This window comes from Somniosus microcephalus, chromosome 12, assembly GCF_052327205.1.
Source record: "Somniosus microcephalus isolate GS21.2 chromosome 12, FLI_Smic_1.0, whole genome shotgun sequence".
Lineage (NCBI taxonomy): Eukaryota > Metazoa > Chordata > Chondrichthyes > Squaliformes > Somniosidae > Somniosus > Somniosus microcephalus.
The window spans coordinates 133386140-133406774 of NC_140998.1; the positions used below are offsets into that span (position 1 = coordinate 133386140).

At 44.0% G+C, this 20635-nt stretch overlaps 1 protein-coding gene across 7 annotated transcripts in view; it reads left to right on the forward strand.

Annotated features, from left to right (window-relative positions):
• The window catches only part of actn1 (actinin, alpha 1), a 213212-nt gene that overhangs the window by 59508 nt on the left and 133069 nt on the right, over positions 1 to 20635 (forward strand). The window contains exon 1 of one of the 7 annotated variants that reach the window (XM_086003585.1): positions 14311 to 15165. The exons of the other annotated variants lie outside the window; for them this stretch is intronic. The gene's annotated coding sequence lies outside the window, so the exon portion shown is untranslated. Of the gene's footprint in view, positions 1 to 14310; positions 15166 to 20635 lie in introns of those variants that run through there. 7 annotated transcript variants of the gene reach the window in all.

The following is a 20635-nucleotide window of genomic DNA, read 5'->3' on the forward strand; positions in this document are numbered from 1 at the left end:
CCATTTTATCTTCTGATTTTGTCACACTGCTAGAAGGCAAAATTCTTTGCAGCCCTTCTAACAGCACAGCATTAACACACGCACACCAACACTCCCGAGAGCTCAATTATCAATTTTCACTCCTGATGTAGAACCATGCATGTTTACAACACAGAAGGCGGCCAACTGGCTAAGCATATCTGTACCAGCTCTATGGTAATAACAATTCAGAACTAACCCCACTGGCTCATTCTCCTGCAGCTCTGTATTCCCTTGCTTCAAATATTTATCCAATTCTCCTGTTAAAAGATGCAATGGTCTCTGCCTCAACCACTCCATTTGCCAAAACATTCCACGCACGAACAACTCTCTGCATGAAGAAATGTCTCCCAACCGCCCTCCTCGCTCTCCTAGTTATCATTTTAAATTGAATCCCTCATCACAAGAGATCTCTTTGAAGTTTACTAATACGAGTTGCAATATTAGAAAATTGAGCTTTGGGTGCAATCACACTACAAGCTGGCAACGGTGCCAAGCAACAGTAATAATGTGCTACTAAGTTAGCAAATTTAGAAGCAATCAGATATGTGATGATAGACGGACACAAATCTGATCATCTGTTCAGTGTAACTGTCTGTAACCAGTAGAACGCCAGCTGGACAGCAGAAACCTGGGAAATTGTGACTTGTGGACAGATCCCATCCTTAAACATTGCTCATCATAGAAACAAATTAATTCTGGTGTGCGGTTTTGCAGGTGACAGCAGACCTGTGGTGTGTCGCCCAAGTGGTGGTTGTTCTTGAGTGAGTTGGGCACTGAGCGTTGGCAGACTAATTGGGGCACTCGTGCTCACGCAACTGAGTCTAACCATGCACTTGTTGCAGGAGGGATTACTAGGTAACGATCAGGGGTAGGAACCCTGGTCATTTTTTGTGTTCATTAATGTTTCTTCCTGCCACTGCGTCTAATGGTAGGGAACCATTGCACTCTAGCTGAGAACTAACTCAAATCAGACCGGAACTAACTCAAATCAGACCGGAGAGGATAGCCTAGGACCTTCCTGTTGTGTAAGACTGAGGTTGACACTGTACATTGCAATGTGGCCACAGAGTTACGCTTGATCACTTTTTTTAAAGTCAACTTGCATTTACAGTATGGTTGGATCAGTGTTATATTGGCCCAGAAATTCGGGTCGGGGGCTTCCTGCGGGTGTAAGCCCCCGACCTGCACTTATAGCTCGCCGGCTGTTGAGCTGTGGGCCCGCGTGGAATTCCGATCCGGGGCCTGCTCCAGCTGCCGGCGCGCAGTGCTTGCGTATCCCAGGGGTGCAGTTAGTTCGATGCGTCCCCTGGGATCACGTGGGCCATGGGGAGCCAATCGGAGCAGGGAATGCTCCATTCATAACTTTGACAGGAAGAGCTGTCAAAACTTAGAAATACTACGGGCCCCAAAACATCACTAAATCTTCAAATACATTTTTTTTAAATCACATTTTTTAAATAAACTATAAATTACATGAAATAACTATTTAAACAATAATTTAAATTTTTGAAAAAAATAATGTTATTTTGTAATGGGGTATAAATAAACTTACCTTGCTTTTAAAATATTTAAAAATAATAAACCTGTGGAAAAAATGTTTCAATTTTAATTAATTCACCACTTAGCTTGTTAAAAGCAGGCCTTACACCTGCCTTCTATATGTGTAACTTCTGCAGACTTATCTTCCCAGGAAAACCTGTTTTTAAAAAAAAACTAAGTTCGATGCGCACACGCAGCCTCTCCTACGCACACGTTCGACTTCTGAGCCCGTTCTTTCAGGGGAACGGAAGTGCCGGTTTCCCGTGCATGCAGGAAACCGGCACTTCCATTGAGCTTACGGGTGAGTACCCCGTCGTGGAGACCCGAATTTCTGGGCCATTGTTGCAAGTTACTGTGTGGAAAAGTAAAGGTTTACATAAAAGACCCCATTTTGAGATAGGAGAAGCATTTTTGTACCAAAATCCACTGAAACATAGAAGATAGGAGCAGGAGTAGGCCATTCGGCCCTTCGAGCCTGTTCCGCCATTCAACGAGATCATGGCTGATCATCCAAACCCTAGCACCCGGTCCCTACACCGACAGCCATCCCACCCAAGCTGTAACCCCGTAACCCCACGTATTTAATCCCCCCCTAACACTAAGGGCCAATTTTTTTTATCATGGCCAATCAACCTAACCCGCACATCTTTGGACTGTGAGAGGAAACCGGAGCACCCGGAGGAAACCCACGCAAACACGGGGAGAATGTGCAAACTCCACACAGTCACCCGAGGCCGGATTTGAACCCGGCTGTGAGGCAACAGTGCTAACCACTATGCCACAGTGCCAACGAGTCTTGGAGCTTTAACCAGGAGTAATGTTACCAGGAGTAATGTTAAAGGTTTCTTTGTATTGAGATTTTGGGAACTAGTGTGCATCAAAGGGGCGTCTTAAGATGCAGGCTTGAAAATATATCAAAATGGGGAGGAATTTAGGTTTAAAACAACAAGAAAAGCTCTGTTAGTACTGAGTTTCAGCAGGCCCTCTACCTATCAAAATATAAACATTAATGACTGGATTTTTGCCTTAGTGAACTGACTTATCATGCCATGATTGGTTGAACTGAAGTTATGCATCAAAATGCGTCACTGCTGGCTCCAGTCCAGCTCCCAGAGTACGTCTGGTTTAAGTGAATGCACTGATGCCTTTCAGACAGCTGACTTCTGATGTTATGCAGCTGAGGCAGTCTGCCGAAGCATTGCTAACAATGGGGCCTACTGTATTACTGAATTACCATGTTTTGTGTGAGTAAATGTGACCTAAAGGTAAAGGTGCACAATGAGCTTAAGTATATTGCCTAAGCTGGAAAGAATTGGAGTTTTGGAGGGGGGAGAAGTGGAAAGTTATATTATTTCCTCTTGCTCCCTTTTTTTTGCTAATAATTTTGAAGTTCTGCAGACCACAAGGCAGACTGCAGCGATCCTGGCAGACTATAGGTATGGTCAGGATTTACCTAGCCATTGCCTGAAAGGACTGTCTGTATCTCCTGTTCTTGTCATTCAGGCTAATTAGTCGCCACATCCCAATGGCTGTCTGTAACCATCACCTTGTTCAAATTATCTTCTACATTTCTCTTCCTCTACCAGATCTGTAGTGTCAAAGAATTAAAATTCACCTTTGTGATATATCGAGTGTATGTGTAATGTTAACCTCCCTGTAATCTTGTAATCATGGTGTGGAGATGCCGGTGTTGGACTGGGGTGGACAAATGTAAGAAATCACACAACACCAGGTTATAGTCCAACAGCTTTATTTGAAATCACAAGCTTTCGGAGCGCTGCTCCTTCGTCCGGTGAAGTGGAGAGATGCATAAAAACACAGCTTATATAGTCAGAGAATAATGTCAGGTGTTTACAGGTAATCTTTCTAACTGCCATTTATCACACCTCGGCAGAGAGATAATCACAGCAATCAAAGGTGTAAATGGTGTCCAAACAGGTCAGTCAGGAAAACATTACATCAGAGAACAATGAGGTGGGGTCACAAGGGGTCAAATGTTGCAGATGCTGGGGTCTGTATGAAAAACAAAAAAACAGACAAAAAACATTTTTTTTGCTGGAAATCACAGCAGGTCCGGCCGCATCTGTGTGGAGAGAACAAGCCAACGACGACTCGAGTCTGGATGATCCTACGTCAGGTGGGGTTACATGTAGCGTGACATGAACCCAAGATCTCGGTTGAGGCCGTCCTCATGGGTGTGGAACTTGGCTATCAGTTTCTGCTTGACGATTTTGTGTTGTCGTGTGTCTCGAAGGCCGCCTTGGAGAATGCTTACCCGAAGATTGGAGGCTGAATGTCCTTGACTGCTGAAGTGTTCCCCGACTGGGAGGGAACGCTCCTGCCTGGCGATTGTTGTGTTTTTATGCATCTCTCCACTTCACCTGACGAAGGAGCAGCGCTCCGAAAGCTTGTGATTTCAAATAACGCTGTTGGACTATAACCTAATCTTGTAATGGCTATTCTAAATGGCCCAATGTCATTCTGCAGCCTCATGTTCGCTTTGGTCTGCAGTTCTTTGCCATAAAACTGGGATCCAGAATAAGAAAAATTCTCCGTGCTCTTCTTTCGTGTCCCCCACCCAGTCTAGACTGGTTCCTTCTTAATTATGAATCACTAAGTGTTCTGTTCTGTGATTTCATTCTTTTGATAGTTTCTGGCAGTATCCCATCTGGTGTATGCATTTCAGATTAACCTTCCTAAACTTGCCTTGTTTCAGTCCTTCTGTGGCCCTCGGGTTTCTTGCAGCTCTCTATGGTAGTTTAAAAGAGAAACTTTTCTCCAGGTGCTTTACCTGTTATTACAGCAAAGTACCAGTACTATAGTCCAGGCTTTGCTTAGCATCAGGGTAGCCAATGAATGACAGTTGCTGCAATTGTTGATTCTAGCGATGAATAAAAACAAGTGCATTCTGCCTTCTGGATGCTGAGGAACTATTTTTGTCTCGGCAAAGCAGAAAATCACAAGTGGCGTCATGGAACATGATTGTACGAGCCTGAAGAAATATGCGTTTCTAATTCTACTGCAAATATTTGTCCACCATTGTTGACTTACGGATGTATTTGGCAGTCATTTTGACCTCCTACTTAAGTGAGATTTTTCCCAATGAAATTAGATCAGTAGGACTGTTTCGATTTCTTCCTTCAGCCCTTCACCACACTGCAAACTGCATGCCTCCTCCAGAGAAAAGGGGAGGACAGTCTTGGGTTGACTATCTCGGTGGCTGGAGTCTGTGATCGGCTGATGAGTACATTTGTGGGAGTGAGCCGAGTTTCAGTTGAAAAATACAATTTCTGCAAGCCTGGCAACTTGAGCTTTCTATAGACTTCACTGTGACGAGGTACTGATTAATGCTGTATATTTATGATTGTTTAAATCATGACATACAGGAGCTCCTTTGTACCTGGATTTTACTACAGTTGTCCAAAATGTTCCAAAGCAATAATCTCTCTTCACCACGCAGCGCTTTAAATTTTAGTGTTGCAGCATTTTGAATTCCTGAGTGTCTTTCATTGCATTGCAGAGTCACTCCTGTTAAAGAATTTTAAAATGTTAACCAGCTTCAGCAACAAAATGACCTTCAACAGGCTTATTTCCTCTCCCCTTCTTGAATCTAGGACCAATTATAATGGTCATTACAATTTGCAAGATTACAGGGCGGTTACTATTACACGAACACTCGATATATCACAATGGTGAATTTTAATTCTTTAACAATATAAATCTGGTAGAGGAAGAGAAATGCAGAAGATAATTTGAAGGAGGTGACTAACAGACAGCCATTGGGATGTGGCAACGGGTTCCATGAGCACTGTTTACGCTCCAGCGTCTCACCCAAGTGGGCAATATTCATGTGTCACCCACGACGGTGAATGTTGGCGTGTTATTTGTTCATGTGGGATATTGCAGCTGAGCCCAGTCCTGTCCTCGCCCTTGCACCGATGCGTGTGCACTTTAGGTAGGGATTGTTAAATAGCGATCAAGGACCAGAAACTCTTGCCGACTTTTTTTTTTCCCCTCCCAACCCCATGGGACTTACAGTCTGTTGTAGCACCCTTCCACCCCGCCTGAGTCTGTACTAATTTAGAGCTGAGATCTGCTAGAACGCACGTTTCTTGGGCATCTCTTTTTAATAATAACAGTTGAAATATTACTGCTCGTTTAAAGAATTCCTCCCTTACCTAAAACGAGGCCTGCCTCCATTTTTTTTTGTTGGACCGCACTAATGCCACCAGATTCTTCAACTGGAGCGTCCTGTGCCGGCCACTGCAAGCCTGGTGTAAAACTGTTGAAACTTGCTATGACTAGTAGCCCGGCCCAGAAGACCTGCTAAAAATGGGCCCTCTAGACCTGCTAAAGCTGGGGTCTTAGTGAGTTCTGGCCGTTGCACATGACCCGCGCCAGGGGAAGCTGGCAGCACTAGCATGGGTCTTGCATGATATAACAGCACCTTGGGAGGGTAGGGTGGTCCAGGCTGTAGGTTGGCAGTTGTATAAATGTAGATCATAAGAGGAGCCTGAACCACTGATACTTCTGACAAAACGAGTAAAGCGCAGTTGCCATATTTTAGCTGTTCCTCCGTTTTTTGTTCAGATTGCTACAATTCCACTTAAAAATTATTTTGTAAGCAAAGATTTGCAGACCTGCATCCGTTCATAGTCAAAGGGTTCTTGAAGGAAAAATGCAGCTCTTCAGCCCTATAGTCATGGCTTTTTGTCAAGTATAATGACATTCTGCTTCCTCTCGCTCCCTCCCCCACAAGGATAAAAAATCTCTGTTAAGCATAACTTTAAACGGCTGTGTCCTCCTCTTGCAGCTGCGATAGCTGGGTCCTAAAACTCCATAGATTTTGGAACCCGTCAGTCATTACATTTTTTCTGAGCAACTTCATTTTTGTGGTTAACAAAATATGCAGTTACAATTCTCTTAAAGCATCTTTTTTTACGTACTGAGCTTTCTCGTCATATTTGGACTCACCAACAGATATTATGTCTGCTACATAGAGGAACGGGAAGTTCAGAAGACCTGCCTGTTTTTGACGCTGGGCTAGTCTAATCTATGCCTGAGTACCAGGCCTGACAGAACCTGCAGAATTCTGCTGGCAAGCTATCACTTCAACCATCATCCATCAACTGATTCCACAACACTGGAGCCGTCGGATGTTTTTTGCACTATCCGAGAGCCAATCTACAAGTCACTCTGAGCATTTTGCTGTATTTTATTGCATGGTAGCTGTGCTCCCTTTCACTGCTTTTTGACTGATGCATTATGGTTGGGTTTCACTAACCAATCTGCCTGGCCTACGTGATGTATCTGAATTTGATGTAATCTGCCTCGTTTTAACATTTACAATTACTGACTGCTTTTGAAGGCTATAACAGTGAAAGATTATCCTTAGGCCAAGGATCACAGAATTTATCTGCAGTCTTGTAATACCTAATTGAAAGCTATGGGAATTATTACACACTCCTGTAAACTGAGCATCAGTGCTTCATGGGCAGAAAATATTGGTCAGTATTTGGTTGTAGTCACTTATCCATAATTGGTGGAACAGTGTCTGTGGACAATAGTAGTGAGTCAGCAGACCATACCCTTCATGTGGACTTCAGGAAGTACATTGAGTTACATAGTCTACAGCATAGAAGCAGGCCATTCAGCACAACTGGTCTCTGCCGGCCTTTATACACTAGCCTCCTCCCACCTCTTCATCTAACCCTATAAGCATAACCTTCTAATCCTTTCTCCCTCGTCTGCTCATCTAGCTTCCCCTTAAATGCATGGTTAGGTTGATTGGCCATGATAAAAAAATTGGCCCTTAGTGTTAGGGGGGATTAAATATGTGGGGTTACGGGGATAGGGCTTGGGTGGGATGGCTGTCGGTGTAGGGACCGGGTGCTAGGGTTTGGATGATCAGCCATGATCTCGTTGAATGGCGGAGCAGGCTCGAAGGGCCGAATGACCTACTCCTGCTCCTAGTTTCTATGTTTCTATGTTTCTATCTATGCTATTTGCCTCAACTGCTCCCTGTGGTAGCATGTTCCACATTCTAACCACTCTGTTTAAGGATGTTTCTCCTGAAATCCTATTGGATTTATTGACGACTCTTGTATTTATGGTCCCGAGTTTTGCCCTCCCGCACCCCCCCCCCCCCACCAACTAAAGTAAGGTCAGTATCGCTTCAAGAGACATATTTTGTATTCTGTTATCTGTGGAGTTTGTTTTACCTTGATTGTGTTTTCATATGTTCCGTGTAAATACGGTATGGGATTGCTGTGATGATAATATGTTGCAGATTAATAGAAATTGGAGGCAGTGCCAGTGAAGCTGAGGTGAGCTGTCACAGTGGTATTTGTTGGTTTTCTGGAGCAGAATGTTTGAGCTGGCATCTATGGCAGGACAGTTGTAATTTGGTCAGGAGCATTATCCTATCTTCTTTAAGCATGCATCTACATTTGACTTAATCACAGTTGCGATTGTAATCCGAGGGTGCAGTTGAGTTCTTTCCACACATTCTGTACTCTGCAGGATTTATTTCAAGTGGGATTCTTTATGGCTCAGCATCCTAAGTGGGCGCAATTCCAAAGTGGTAAAACTACAATTGGACTTGGCTTGAGAAGGGAATGTGAGAAATATGTACTGATGTAACCGTGGATATTCTTCAATCATTAATGCTAGGCCACATTGTCAGGAAAGCATAGAGGGAGTGATGCATTATTTTTGGTTCAGGTCTTGTATGTGGCTTTTGATTGTACAAGGGAATTATTCCCATTCCCAAACACACTTGCACCAGAAGTGTACTACACCGATTGAGTTGGAGTGTCAAATATGTGATGCTAACAGTTTGCCATTTCAGACTGTACAGAAACCGAGTTGTTAGCTGATTTCCAAAATATGTTTCTTAAATGTAAATTGAACTTACAAGTTAAAAAATGTTTCTGCACAGTGTGTTGAGGAAGAACCGAGGAAAAAGTATGTCATAAAACAAATAACCAAATAGCCTGCATACAAGTTATCTCCCTGCTCTCCTGGTGAGAGGATGGTGCCACGGGAGGCAGTGAGAGAAGATGCACAATTTTTTAAAAATATGTCACCAAACTCTTGTCAATGGCTTCGAAAAGCTCCCTGAATTATTTTATTTAAGAAGAATTGTCCACAGTCGGCAAGCTTAATTGCTGTCAATCCAGAATTGTTTGCACCTGCTTACTTGAGCCATTTGGCTTTTTTAGATAATCAATATGTCCTTGAGCAATGAGCACAGGAAAGCTTGAAATGCCTGAAGTAGCAACTACTCTTGGAGATCCCAATTATTCAGTTAATGTCAAGTGCAATCATTAATTGGAGTCCACTATCCTTGTAGGCTGTTCCTGATTGCATATGTATTTCCTTCTCCTGAGGATCTCTCAACTCCCCAGCTTGACACATTGAAGTTGCCTTGTGCCTGCAAGTTGCAACAGAAAAATGACATTCCTCCAAATACAGTGCTCTAGATAGTGTCTTATTGACAAATGGCTACATACAGGAACAAGGATAGGTGCTTGATATTGTGGGAGTCATCGCTCAATGTTTTTTTTGTCAGTAGCACTCCACTGTTACTATGGAAACAATGCTAAATGCTTAACCTAGCCAAATTATTATAGTCATGCGGTTTCAGTGATCAGATTGATTATGATGCATCTGGTACAGGGATGCTCGATCTATGACCAGACACATGGAGAAGTATGTCTCTGTACAGTGAACTCCCAGACTACTGATGTGTGTCTTGACAAGGTGGTTGAGTGGTATTGGTTTGATGATCCTGTGTTTGAGCAGCTTATGTGGTTTCCTTTGCATGTTGAAAATTGCAATTTTCCTCTAACCTTTCCTCCTCCAATTTTTCTCATGGGTGCTGGCAGCCTTCCAATATCTCAGATGGTGCATCGCACCTTGAATACAGCATGCAGACCTGATCACTGTGAGACAAGGGAAACATTCAAGCACCAGAGGCAGTGTAAAGAACAGCCACAAAATGGATCCCTAATCATCTTGGTCTGAGTTACGAGGAAAGACATGTGAACTTTCCAGATTGGAAAGGAGGTGTCTTTAGAGGCAATTAGAGGTATATAATATCATATAATTGAGGGAATGAAATATTACTTTTAATTAAATTCTGAGGGTAGGACAAGACGACGCAGGTAAAAACTAGTAAAAGGTAAATTTGTGACGATGCCCGGAAGAGGAGCTTTACACACAGTGATCAACACATGGAGCGGGTTTCAGATAAAGCAGTGGAAGCATAAACCCTGGAATCATTCAACAAACAGTTGGGTGCTGCAGTTGGGAGACCTGGGTTTCAATCCAGACCAGAGGGAAAGGACTTTGTTGCCTGTGTGTGTCAGAAAACAGGATCCATTGCCTCTCGTGTGTCTCTGAGCACAGAAATAGAGAAAAGAAATGAACCCAACATCAAAGTTATTCAAAATACTGGTAAAATGCAAGATGTAGTGCCATTCAGTGCTTGTTGTAACATGGAAAGCAGACTTGTAAATCAGAAATTGCACCTGGCCTTCTCCCAAATGACAGCTATGATCAGCATCTCTGTCTAACTTATGTCCCAAATTAATGGCTGGGATGAGCTTTCACCAGGTGCAAACTCGTGCCCTCTAGTCTTTTCTCTTTGGCTGCTTTGCTTCTCTCATTTCTTTTTTGTGCTGTCTTCTATAGGTGATAAAATGCACATCCCATTTTTCAATTGTGGAAGGGCAGCACTGAAACAACCGAATGGATTAGATGCTTTTGGCGCCACACGGAATGTGAACAATAATTTCTAATTGCGTTTTGTCCAGTCGATTAACATGCCTGCTTTTAAGAGATAAGTGGGATCAAATAGTAAAGCATTAATTCAGTGTTTTCTGAAACTGGCTTAGGATCCCTCCAACTTTCAACCTATTCTCTTTCTCAAGTAAGGCAACTCGCTTGACAATATTGTTTCAAAGGAAATAAATCGCTGCCTTCTAGCTATCTTGGCAAAGTGGTTGTTCTCCCTGAGAAGGCCATTATAGTGGAGCCTGATCTTCTCTTCACCTGATATCACCAACAAGGAATGGATAGTGATCCTGAGAGATATCCTTGCCTGAACCCTCCTCCCTCCCACCAACCATTCTCATGGCAATTATTATTCCCCTATCACTGTCTGGCTGGGAAAAGTTACCCCTCGCTGATAGAGGAAAGACCATCCTGCTTTGTATGGCCCCGTATCACTACATCGAAAGAAAGAACCAACTTACCTTTCACAACTGCCAAAAATCCCAAAATGCTTCACAGCCAATGAAGTACTTTTGAAGTCTAGTCACTGTGGTGATGTAGGGACATGAGGCAGCCAAATTGCCCACAGCAAGATCTCACACCGAGAGAAATGACCAGGTAATGTTGTTAGTGATGTTCATTCAGGGATAAATGTTAGCCAGGACACCGTGGAGCGTGCAATGTGATCTTTTACACCCACCTGAGTTGTTAGGCTTGCAGTTGGAGCTAAATTGTTTGCCACAAGTTGTGAAGAAAAATCAAGTCAGATAGTTAGGCTTGGCTGCTTTAGCACACCAGATGGCAACTTGTTACTAAGCACTGCTGGTAAAAAGCTGAGAGCAGGTCGTCTAACTGTGCTCTCGGTTAAGGAATAGTGGAGGAGGAGAGAAAATGGAAGTTTGAACATTCTTAATTAACTCCTAAAGCATTTGTTCCTGGCTTTTCTGTAACAGCCCTGTAGCATTCTTTGAGCAGGATAAGGGTTCATTTAGCTTTTGAGGTCTTTTGCTGAGCTTCCATGCACTTGGTTCTTGTATCTTCTAGAAAAGTGTGATGCATAAACAAGAACACCTCACATTCAGCTACTTCCACTTAATATATATATATTTAAAATATAATACATCATTCTAAATAGGAGTGTTGTGTTTTCACTTTCTCTTTCCTTTGTCCTTGCTCCCAATCAAAGGTCCTGTAAGGATTGCAGCATTTTATGGCCAAGAGGGGAGGTAAAGTTGTGTGTGCAAGCCTTTAATACTGGGAGCTGCATGGGATGAAGCCAGGTGGACTTGTTAGCCATTTTTGTTTCTTGCTCTTTTTGCGCTCTCCCTCTCTCTTTCTCACCAATGTATTGGCAAACGCATGCACTGTGGCACCATACAAGTCGGGGCTGAAGGTTGCTTAGGATTAATTTTGTGCTCAACAAATTGAGGGATGGAACAGTTTTGTCGTCTTCCCATCCAAAGTCCACATTAAGCCTCTTCAGACTAAGTAAGGCAGTCAAGCAGAGTGAAGTATTCCTTTCTCCCAATTGGCCTCAGAGATATGACAATTTAGTATGAAATAGTGACCAGTGTGCGTGTGAGTTCACAATGCACACTAGCCACTATTTCATACTGAATTGTCATATTGTAAACTCGCATGCACTACAAACTCCTACAATCTAGGACCTTTACAGTTAATAGAGGGGAGGGATACTTCATTATTGTCAGTCTGGGCTGAATTTGAGCCCCAATCCCAGAAGTAAGAGGAGAAGCAGCGTTCCAATTTTTTTATATAACTGCTTTCCTAAAAAGAGCTTCTTAAAAGCTTCTCGTCTGTAGCAGGTTTCTGAACTGGATTTACTCTTGGTGTCTGAAGTGCTTGATTAATGTTTGATATTACAGGGGATGAGGATAGGAGCAGAGTCAAAGATTCAGTGTTCCCTTCTGAAACATTTTAACACTTAAATATTGACATTGTCAGATAAATTTAGCAGCCTTTTTGACATGAGTTCTTGCTGGTTCTGGTCATGCAGTGCAGGTTATGGGGTCATGATGTATAATGATACTGTAGCAAGAACTGCTGCGGCTACCTATTGGTTTCATTTAAAGCTTTGAACCAGGATGTTAAAATGGCGCCTCAAGGTCCAAGGTAAAATAAATTATATGGGTCATGACTAGCCAGGTATTCATGCTCTTTATTTGACATTGTAATGATCCTCAGATGCCAGTTCCTGTTTCAGTGCTATGGACACAGCAGATAAGATAACAGAGCAGTGTTATCGAGCAAGTTCTGAACTCTTCATTGCATGTATAGGCCGTGCGTGTGTGTTAATTTTAGTTGTCAGTTGCTGGTACTGGAGATAATATTTGCATAGATTGCTTTTTTGGAGTGGGTGTGCGTGTGAGAGATATTCAAATGAGTAAAGGATATGGAAATTTACTCCTAAAAGTTCACACTGATTTCCTTCACTTTGTATTTTTTTTCTTTCTTGGAAGATGCTTCTGAATTTCTCTTGTAAATCATTGTGATGGTTTTCCCCTAATACATTGTGTGGCATTTAATATACCAACTGCTGAGCTGCGACTAGTCAGCCAGAATTAATACAGCAAATAGCAACTGTTTAGATACCGGAACCGCATACAAGCCAAAATGTTTGTGCTCAAATAGAAACAGTATATGAATCAAGATTTTCTTCCCTCAGCTGCGCGTATGGGAGGGGAATTAACCCTGAATATATATATAATGTATATACTGTAGTGCAGGATGTGGAGTCAAACCCTCTGTTTCCTTATGACCAGTTCCCAATCAAGGCAGGGTCATACTGAGAAGCTGTAGAGTGGAGGATGGGGTGATGGGAGGATGAGACATCTTGAAGTTGCATGTCCTAGTGACTGAGTTACAGAGCAATATGAAGACTTTTTTTTAAACAACCATATAAGGAGTCCTAGAGGAGTGGCACTCCAAGAAAGATCAGCAACCTTCATACACTGTTCTCCCCTGTTTACTTTAGCTGGTGCAGCTCCTCTTCCTGAGGTCAGAGTCCCGAGATTCTCATAGGTAAATGGGGAGTTCAGTTTTAAGTGTAGACCAAAGACGGCTGGTAGCCATGTGGGCTTCCAGTGCTTCCTGATCCTTTTACAGAATGCCATCAATAGTGGGAAAACTCTCCATCAGTGGCTGAGGGCACTCCCAACAGTATAAAGGTGCTCTGAGAACACTGGGAATAAGTTGCTTGCCTGCCCTCCATTATGAGGCCGAATAGCGAAGAATCCTAGTATTTTTATTATTAAAGGTTGTCTTGCTCCAATATAAGTGGTACTGTACTTGAATAAATCATCAGTGTGAGTGAGTGCAAAAGGAGAATCGTGTCCAACAGCGAAATGATATGCCAACATCTGTAATGTTGCATGACCTCTGACTCTCAAGATTTCTTTCTGTTTCTCCAGCTTTCTGTTTCTCCAGCTAAGTGTGTTACGGCACTTGTTTCTTGTTCAGTCCCTGTTTTTATGGTGCTGCAGTTGGCCTCCGTGTCCCTGGCTGTGTGCGCACGCGGAATTAGGGTTGGCTATGATATCCCGCTGATATTCATCGTGCAGGCTCGCGCATGAAGTGTGGTTCCTTGGCTGGAATGCCAAATGGCTGCCTTATGGATTTGTATCTTACTGTTAGTTTCCCTGTTCAGATGAGATAAAGGGGGAAAACAAGGTGGGGGGAAGGAATAAAATCCTTCCCTGCTTCAACTGGCTAATTCTTTTGAGGAACTGGGTGAGGAAGATCTACTATTCAAAAGAATACTTTAAAGTATTTACAGCACAGAAACAGGCCATTTGGCCCGACAGGTCCATTCCAGTGTTTATGCTCCATACTAGCCTTCTCCCATTCCTCTTCATCTAACCCCATCAATACAGCAGTTCAAAGGTTGTTGTAATAAGTTTCATAAGAGCTTGGGATTCCCTCAGTGGCTCCACCAATTGTAACCTCCTTGTCTTAATACACCGTACACTTCACTGCAAGGACTGTTCACACTAACTGCAGTTACAGGAGAGTCCTGCCCATCAGTTCTACAGACAGTGGACTGTAGAGAAGTGTCCAGTAACATTGCCCATATGATTGTCCGTGCAGAATTGGGTAAATCCTAGTGCAGGGATTGTATCCCTAACACAATCTGTGCAGTGTACATGATGACACCTCACGATGAAATAATGGGCCACAATTTACTGCAGCTGCCGTTTGTTCGACTTGCCCTTGCCTGTTAAATTGCCATGAGTGTTTGCATGGCTGGCTGCTAGTGGGAAATGGAAACGGCGCGGCGCCCTCTACAGGGGATCTGGGACTTGTGTAAACAGGGCAAACAACTGTGCCTCCCCTTTAACCAATCAGATTAAAGAATTGTTAATGAGCAGCACAGAGTTTGAACCAGGAAGTGTAAGTTCAATGTCAAATCGGGTACAGATTAAGAAAGAAAAAAACCCAAAAAAAGTGAAAAAAATAATTTAATTTAAAAAAAAAAAAAATCTCAAACAATTAAAAGCTGATGGAATGAGATTCTACACTTATAAAAGTTAATTTTCAGTGCCAGGAAGGTGGTTTGACAGTAATCAAGATTTATTATGCTCTTAAAAAGGGTACTTGGACTGAAATAGATAAACCCTAACTGTTTGTGGCGCGTTTAGTCCGTATCTACGATGTCAGTACAAGAACTTCACGCTGTTTAATCCAGATGGTGAGATGCCGTTTTCGTGCAGCTTACAGCGGAGCAACGCATCTTGAACAGCAACTTCTGAATTTTCACGTTTAACTGCACATCTGTGCTCGAGTTCCTATCCGATTTGCACGTAAATAACGGTGAGTGCGGTTAGCCTCGACGTTATTTTTACAGTAAATTTTGGCCCATTCACTCTCTACACTCTCTCTAGCCCTGGCTGAATCTATAGTATCTTGATTGTAGCAAAATACTGCGGATGCAGGAAATCTGAAATAACAACAGAAAATGCTGGAGACACTCAACAGGCCAGGCAGCATCCATGGAGAAACAGAGTTAATGTTTCAGGTCTGGGACCCTTCATCAGAACTGGAAAAAGCTGTTCAACAATTTCAGACTATAACCCCCTGCTCCCATTTTCCATACTGTATGATTTTGTCATCCCCATTTGCAACATTTTATCTTTCCTGCCTTTTATCTTCGCACAGAATGTTCCTTCAATTCCTTCCTCCCCTCCCACCCCCACCACCACCCCGCCTCTCCCTGTCTCCGCACCTGCTTAAAATCTGTTACATCTCTAACTTTTCCAGTTCTGATGAAGGGTCCCAGACCTGAAACGTTAACTCTGTTTTTCTCTCTCCACAGATGCTGCCTGGCCTGCTGAGTACTTCCAGCATTTTCTGTTATTTGTATCTAGGTTGTGTTTGGCGCTCAACTCTGCTTACTTTCAGATAAGGATTCAAAGACCATTTCTGGAGATTTTATGAGCATGATGTTTGTTTTGTTTATCTCCAAATCTGCTCTTTATTCGAAGTGGATTTATATTGTAACCTAAGGCAACCAAAAGTCCAGTTCCTGGTTTTGATTTCTTTTGCTAAAAAATGTGAAGTATCCGGTCATTTAAATTGCACAGTGTAAATAACGCAGCAATGTCTGAATTTGTGGTGTTAAAAGATTTCAATCATCAGAAAATTTGAATTAAGCAGAATATACGTTTTCAAAAGTGTGATGTTATACAACACAATTAACCCAAAATGTAAAATACATGAAAGGAATTGTGAAAACAAGTGGAGAAGATGGAAGAATAACTGAAGCCAGCTGGACAGTTTATTAAAGGGGTGCATGGGTTTGACAACATTGCTAAAATTTTAACATGCTGGCAATAACTTGAATGTTGCTTTATCAAATTTGTGAGGATTGGTGCACAGGTGAGGCCGGGCGAAAGAAATGGTTGGTTCCCCACTTGCTCCCATCCTTCCATAGCTTATTGCCATCCTTCTGCAGCGGTTTCTTCATTGATTACCCTCGACAACAGCTTGAGAATTTGCTGGAGAAATCTGGATCTGATGCATTTACGCTGCAGCTGTCGGTATAGCTTGCAGCCAGGTAGTACTGGAACTTGCAGTTCCTCTGCCCAGCTCTGGGCGCACAAATGTGCACAGATACCCCTCTCCCAGTGGTCAGAATGTAAGTGTATAGAGAGCACCGTTAGCAGCAGGCACCCTGTAAACATTTAAAATGAATGCCAAATGGTTTTAAAATGAGCCCCCTGAGCACTTTTTAATCCCAGTTTAACACCATTCCAGAGTTCTATTTTGTGCAGTGTCCAACCCAAGTGTTGTGAGACTGCCTTTGCTGAGTGTCTCCCATTGCTTCTATCTGGAGTCTGGTCAGGTCTCAAGTTCAGATTTATGCTGTATTTTTCACTTTAGCTGCAAAGCCTTTCAGTGAAGTTGCAGCATAAATGCACTCATATCCATTTAATTATATAGGATACAGTAGTGAGGGTTATCTTCTTGTGCCTTTCCAATGTATTGTTGCTCTGCAGCCCAAAAGATTAATGATCCTGCCTTGCCTTTTGCGACTACATATCTGTTAGTTTATCTAACGAACTCACCGAATACCTCATTATATGCTTGGTACAGCTCTGGAGTGGAGCTAATGTCCAAGTCTTACTAAATTCTTTAACCCGTTACGTTGCTGCAGATATATATAGAATCATAGAAACTTACAGCACAGAAGGAGGCCATTCGGCCCATTGTACCTGTGCTGGCTCTTTGAAAGAGCAGTCGTGCTTCATCCCACACACCACCTCCCCGCCCCCCCCCGCCCTTTTCTGTCTGAGTTCCTCATCCTCGAGTACCTGTCCAACGCCCATTTAAAATTATTCATGGATCCACCACCTTTTCAGCTCGCGCGTTCCAGATCCTGTCAACACTGAGTGGAAAAAATTTCTCCTCATCTCCCCCTAGATCGTATGCCAATGATTTTGAATCTATGACCTCCAGTGACCCACTGCCCAGGGGGAATATTTTTCCCTATTTACTCTATCAAACCCCCTCATCATCTTGAAAACCTCTGTTAGGTCACCTCTTAACCTTCTCTGTTCCAAGGAGAACAGTCCTAACTTTTCCAACCTCTTCTGAAGTTCCTCATCCCTGGTAACATCAGAATATTCAATTCTGATTTTTGTACTCTAACCTTCAAACTCTAACTTACTTTTTCAATATTCAGGAAATAAGCTAAAGCGAGAAATGCAATTGAGGGTTTATCATTGCTAATCTTTTGTAGTTTAAGCACTAAACTTTTTGTAGTGGAAATCGGTTGTTCAGACAGAACTGATTCTGAAACGAAATGGTGATTGAAACTCCCTCCCCCAGAGTGTCGGACTCTGATGCCCGACTGGATTCGGGCTGCATTTACATTCTAGGCTAGAGTTGCTAATTCCATTGCCTGTGGCAAGGTGCCCCACCTGCTAGAAGTGCATATTCAAAATAATAATGGGCAACACGCAAACTGCAGGCGAGGGCTTGGAAAATCGACCTTTATAACTGCAGTGTCAGTGCAAAGCCAAGCTTCTTCGTAATGGCCCCCACAGTTGTGTAAAGTGGACTCTGAGGGTTCAGATTCTGCCCTGAATGAGGAGTTTGAATGCGGTGATTGACGGCTATTCAGAGCTGGTCCTGATGCAGCAGAAAGGGTGACGTCGTCATTGAATGGAGCTGACCAGCATCGTTCTTGTTAACACATGCAGTCCTGTCAATCGCCTACATAAGCCACTGCACTCCCAAAAAAAAAAAAAAAAAATAGTTGTGTGAAGCGTTTATAAACAATTCACTAATGTGGTATGGAACAATTTCCTCTTTTTTAAAACCTGACTAAGCCTTTCCCACCCCCTCAAGATTCCTGATGATTTTACCAATTTGTGCATGTTCTGCATCCAGGAATCGGAAAAGTAATAAAGTATTGCATTAAATATCTGGGACGCTTTTAAAGCTGTCAGATAGCTGAATATTTTTTGCTTGTGATTGCGTATCATCAGAACTTAAAACGTTTTGCTTACCTCCTTTCAGCTCTCTGCTTCCTACATATGCTGATATTTTTAAAACATGTAGAGACGATTGCTTGCACACTGGCATTGTGAGGTTTGTAGAGCTTTTTTGGACATGGTCTTTTTACAAAAAAAATTGAATAATTGTACAGTCCTCCAAGGAGTAAACTGCGCGATTTCCAAATATTATGTAATATGTGGCAGAACCACTGAATGACTCTGGCTAACTGTATATAATTCTTTAACGATGTTCTAACACCAGCCTAAACCTGTACCATTGTGTTAGGCATTACTGTGTTTTGTATATAGAGTTTGCATTTGCGGGGCGTGGCCCCTTTAAGAGCGCGGGTAAACACGATGACGTCCCGTCACAAACCACGGGGCTGCCCAGGCAGTCCTCGTGGCATCTCCGTTGAGTAAAGACCTGTTTAATTGTTCTCTTGCGTCGATCTCCGTTATTCGTAGGAATTCGTTAATTCCTACAGTGGTGACCCCGTTTTTGTGAACGTTTTCACAAAAGAAGAGCACAGCATGGAAGCCAGCGCTGTTTTGCTGAAGCTACCGCAGTTCTGGGAGCAGCAAGCGCCCTCGTGGTTTATTCAGGTCGAGGCCCAGTTCGCCCTGAGGAACATCGATGCGGATCAGACCAAGTACCTTTTATGTGGTCTCCGCACTCGACAGCTCTACCGACTCTCGGATCGTCAGCCTCCTCGAAAACCCCCCAACGGAGCGCAAGTATGAAACCCTCAAAGCGCGGTTGCTGCAGGTTTTCGGGCACACAAAATCGGAGCGCGTCCGTCGATTGCTCACTATGCCCGGGCTCGGGGTCTCCAAGCCTTCAGAGTTGATGAGCCAAATGCTCGCACTCCTGGGCTCAGAACGGGAATGTTTCCTATTCCGCGAGATTTTCCTCAGCCAACTGCCTGAACAGGTACAAGCTGCCCTGGCTAGATCTGAAACTGAAGACTGCGCAACCCTCGCTGCGGAGGCTGACAACATTTTCGCTGTAACTCAGCAGTTCTGCACCGCCACTAGGCACCCAGACGCTGCCCCAGCTCGTCAGCCTGCTGGGCTGTGTTTCTACCACGCGAAGGCGAAGCGTTGCCGCCCTCCCTGCAGTTTTCCCCAGCAAAACAGACAGCAACTAACACTGCGACCACCGAGGAACGGGTCTAACGGGCACCCCGCGGCCACGATGACGATCGGCAACGCGGGAAAATTGCTGTTCATCACTGATGCGCTCTCCGGTCGTCGTTTTCTGTGCGACACCGGAGCGCAGTGCAGCATTTTACCCGCGTCCGCCTTCGATGTGCAGACGGGGAATCACGGCCCCGCCCTTGAAGCGGCCAATGGCGGAACAATTCGGACCTTCGGCAGACGGCGAGTGGAGGTGTGCCTCGGGGGGCAACGTTTTCACTGGGAGTTTGTTACGGCCAAAGTTTCCCAGCCCCCCCTCGGCACAGATTTCCTGTGCGCCAACAGCCTCCTGGTCGACGTTAGGAACCGGCGGCTGATCAACGCAGCAACTTTTACTTCTCTTCCGTGTTACCGCAATAGCCCTACGTCGCGCGCCGTCTCCTGTGCGTTCCCGACTCCTGATGAGTTCGCTCGCCTGCTCGGTGAATTCCCCGACCTGACAAGACCCACGTTCTCCTCCACAGCCACGAAGCATGGTGTGGAACACCACATCATCACCAACGGCCCCCCGGTCTACGCGCGGGCCTGGAACCTGGCAAGCTGGCGGTCGCAAAAGTGGAGTTTGCAACCATGGAACGGTTAGGGATTATTCGCCGGTCAAATAGTCCCTGGTCTTCACCCCTCCATATCGTCCCGAAGCCTGGCAGCGGATGGCGGCCATGCGGCGACTATTGACGCCTAAACGACGCCACCACTCCTGATCGGTACCCGATCCCCCACATTCAGGATTTCTCTGCCCATTTGGCAGGAAACACTGTTCTCAAAAGTCGACCTCGTCCGGGGCTACCACCACGTCCCAGTTCATCCACAAGACAACCAGAAGACCGCAGTCATCACCCCATTCGGCCTCTTCGAGTTTTTACGAATGCCGTTTGGGTTAAAGAACGCCGCCCAGGCTTTCCAACGCCTGATGGACGCCGTGCTGCGGGACCTCAAGTTCCTCTTCGTCTACCGAGATGATATTCTGATTGCCAGTCCTACTAAGGAAGAACATACCTGTCACCTAAGCACCCTTTTTCGACGCCTCAGCCAACACGGCCTGATTATCAACCTGGCCAAGTGTCAGTTTGGTCTGCACCAAATTG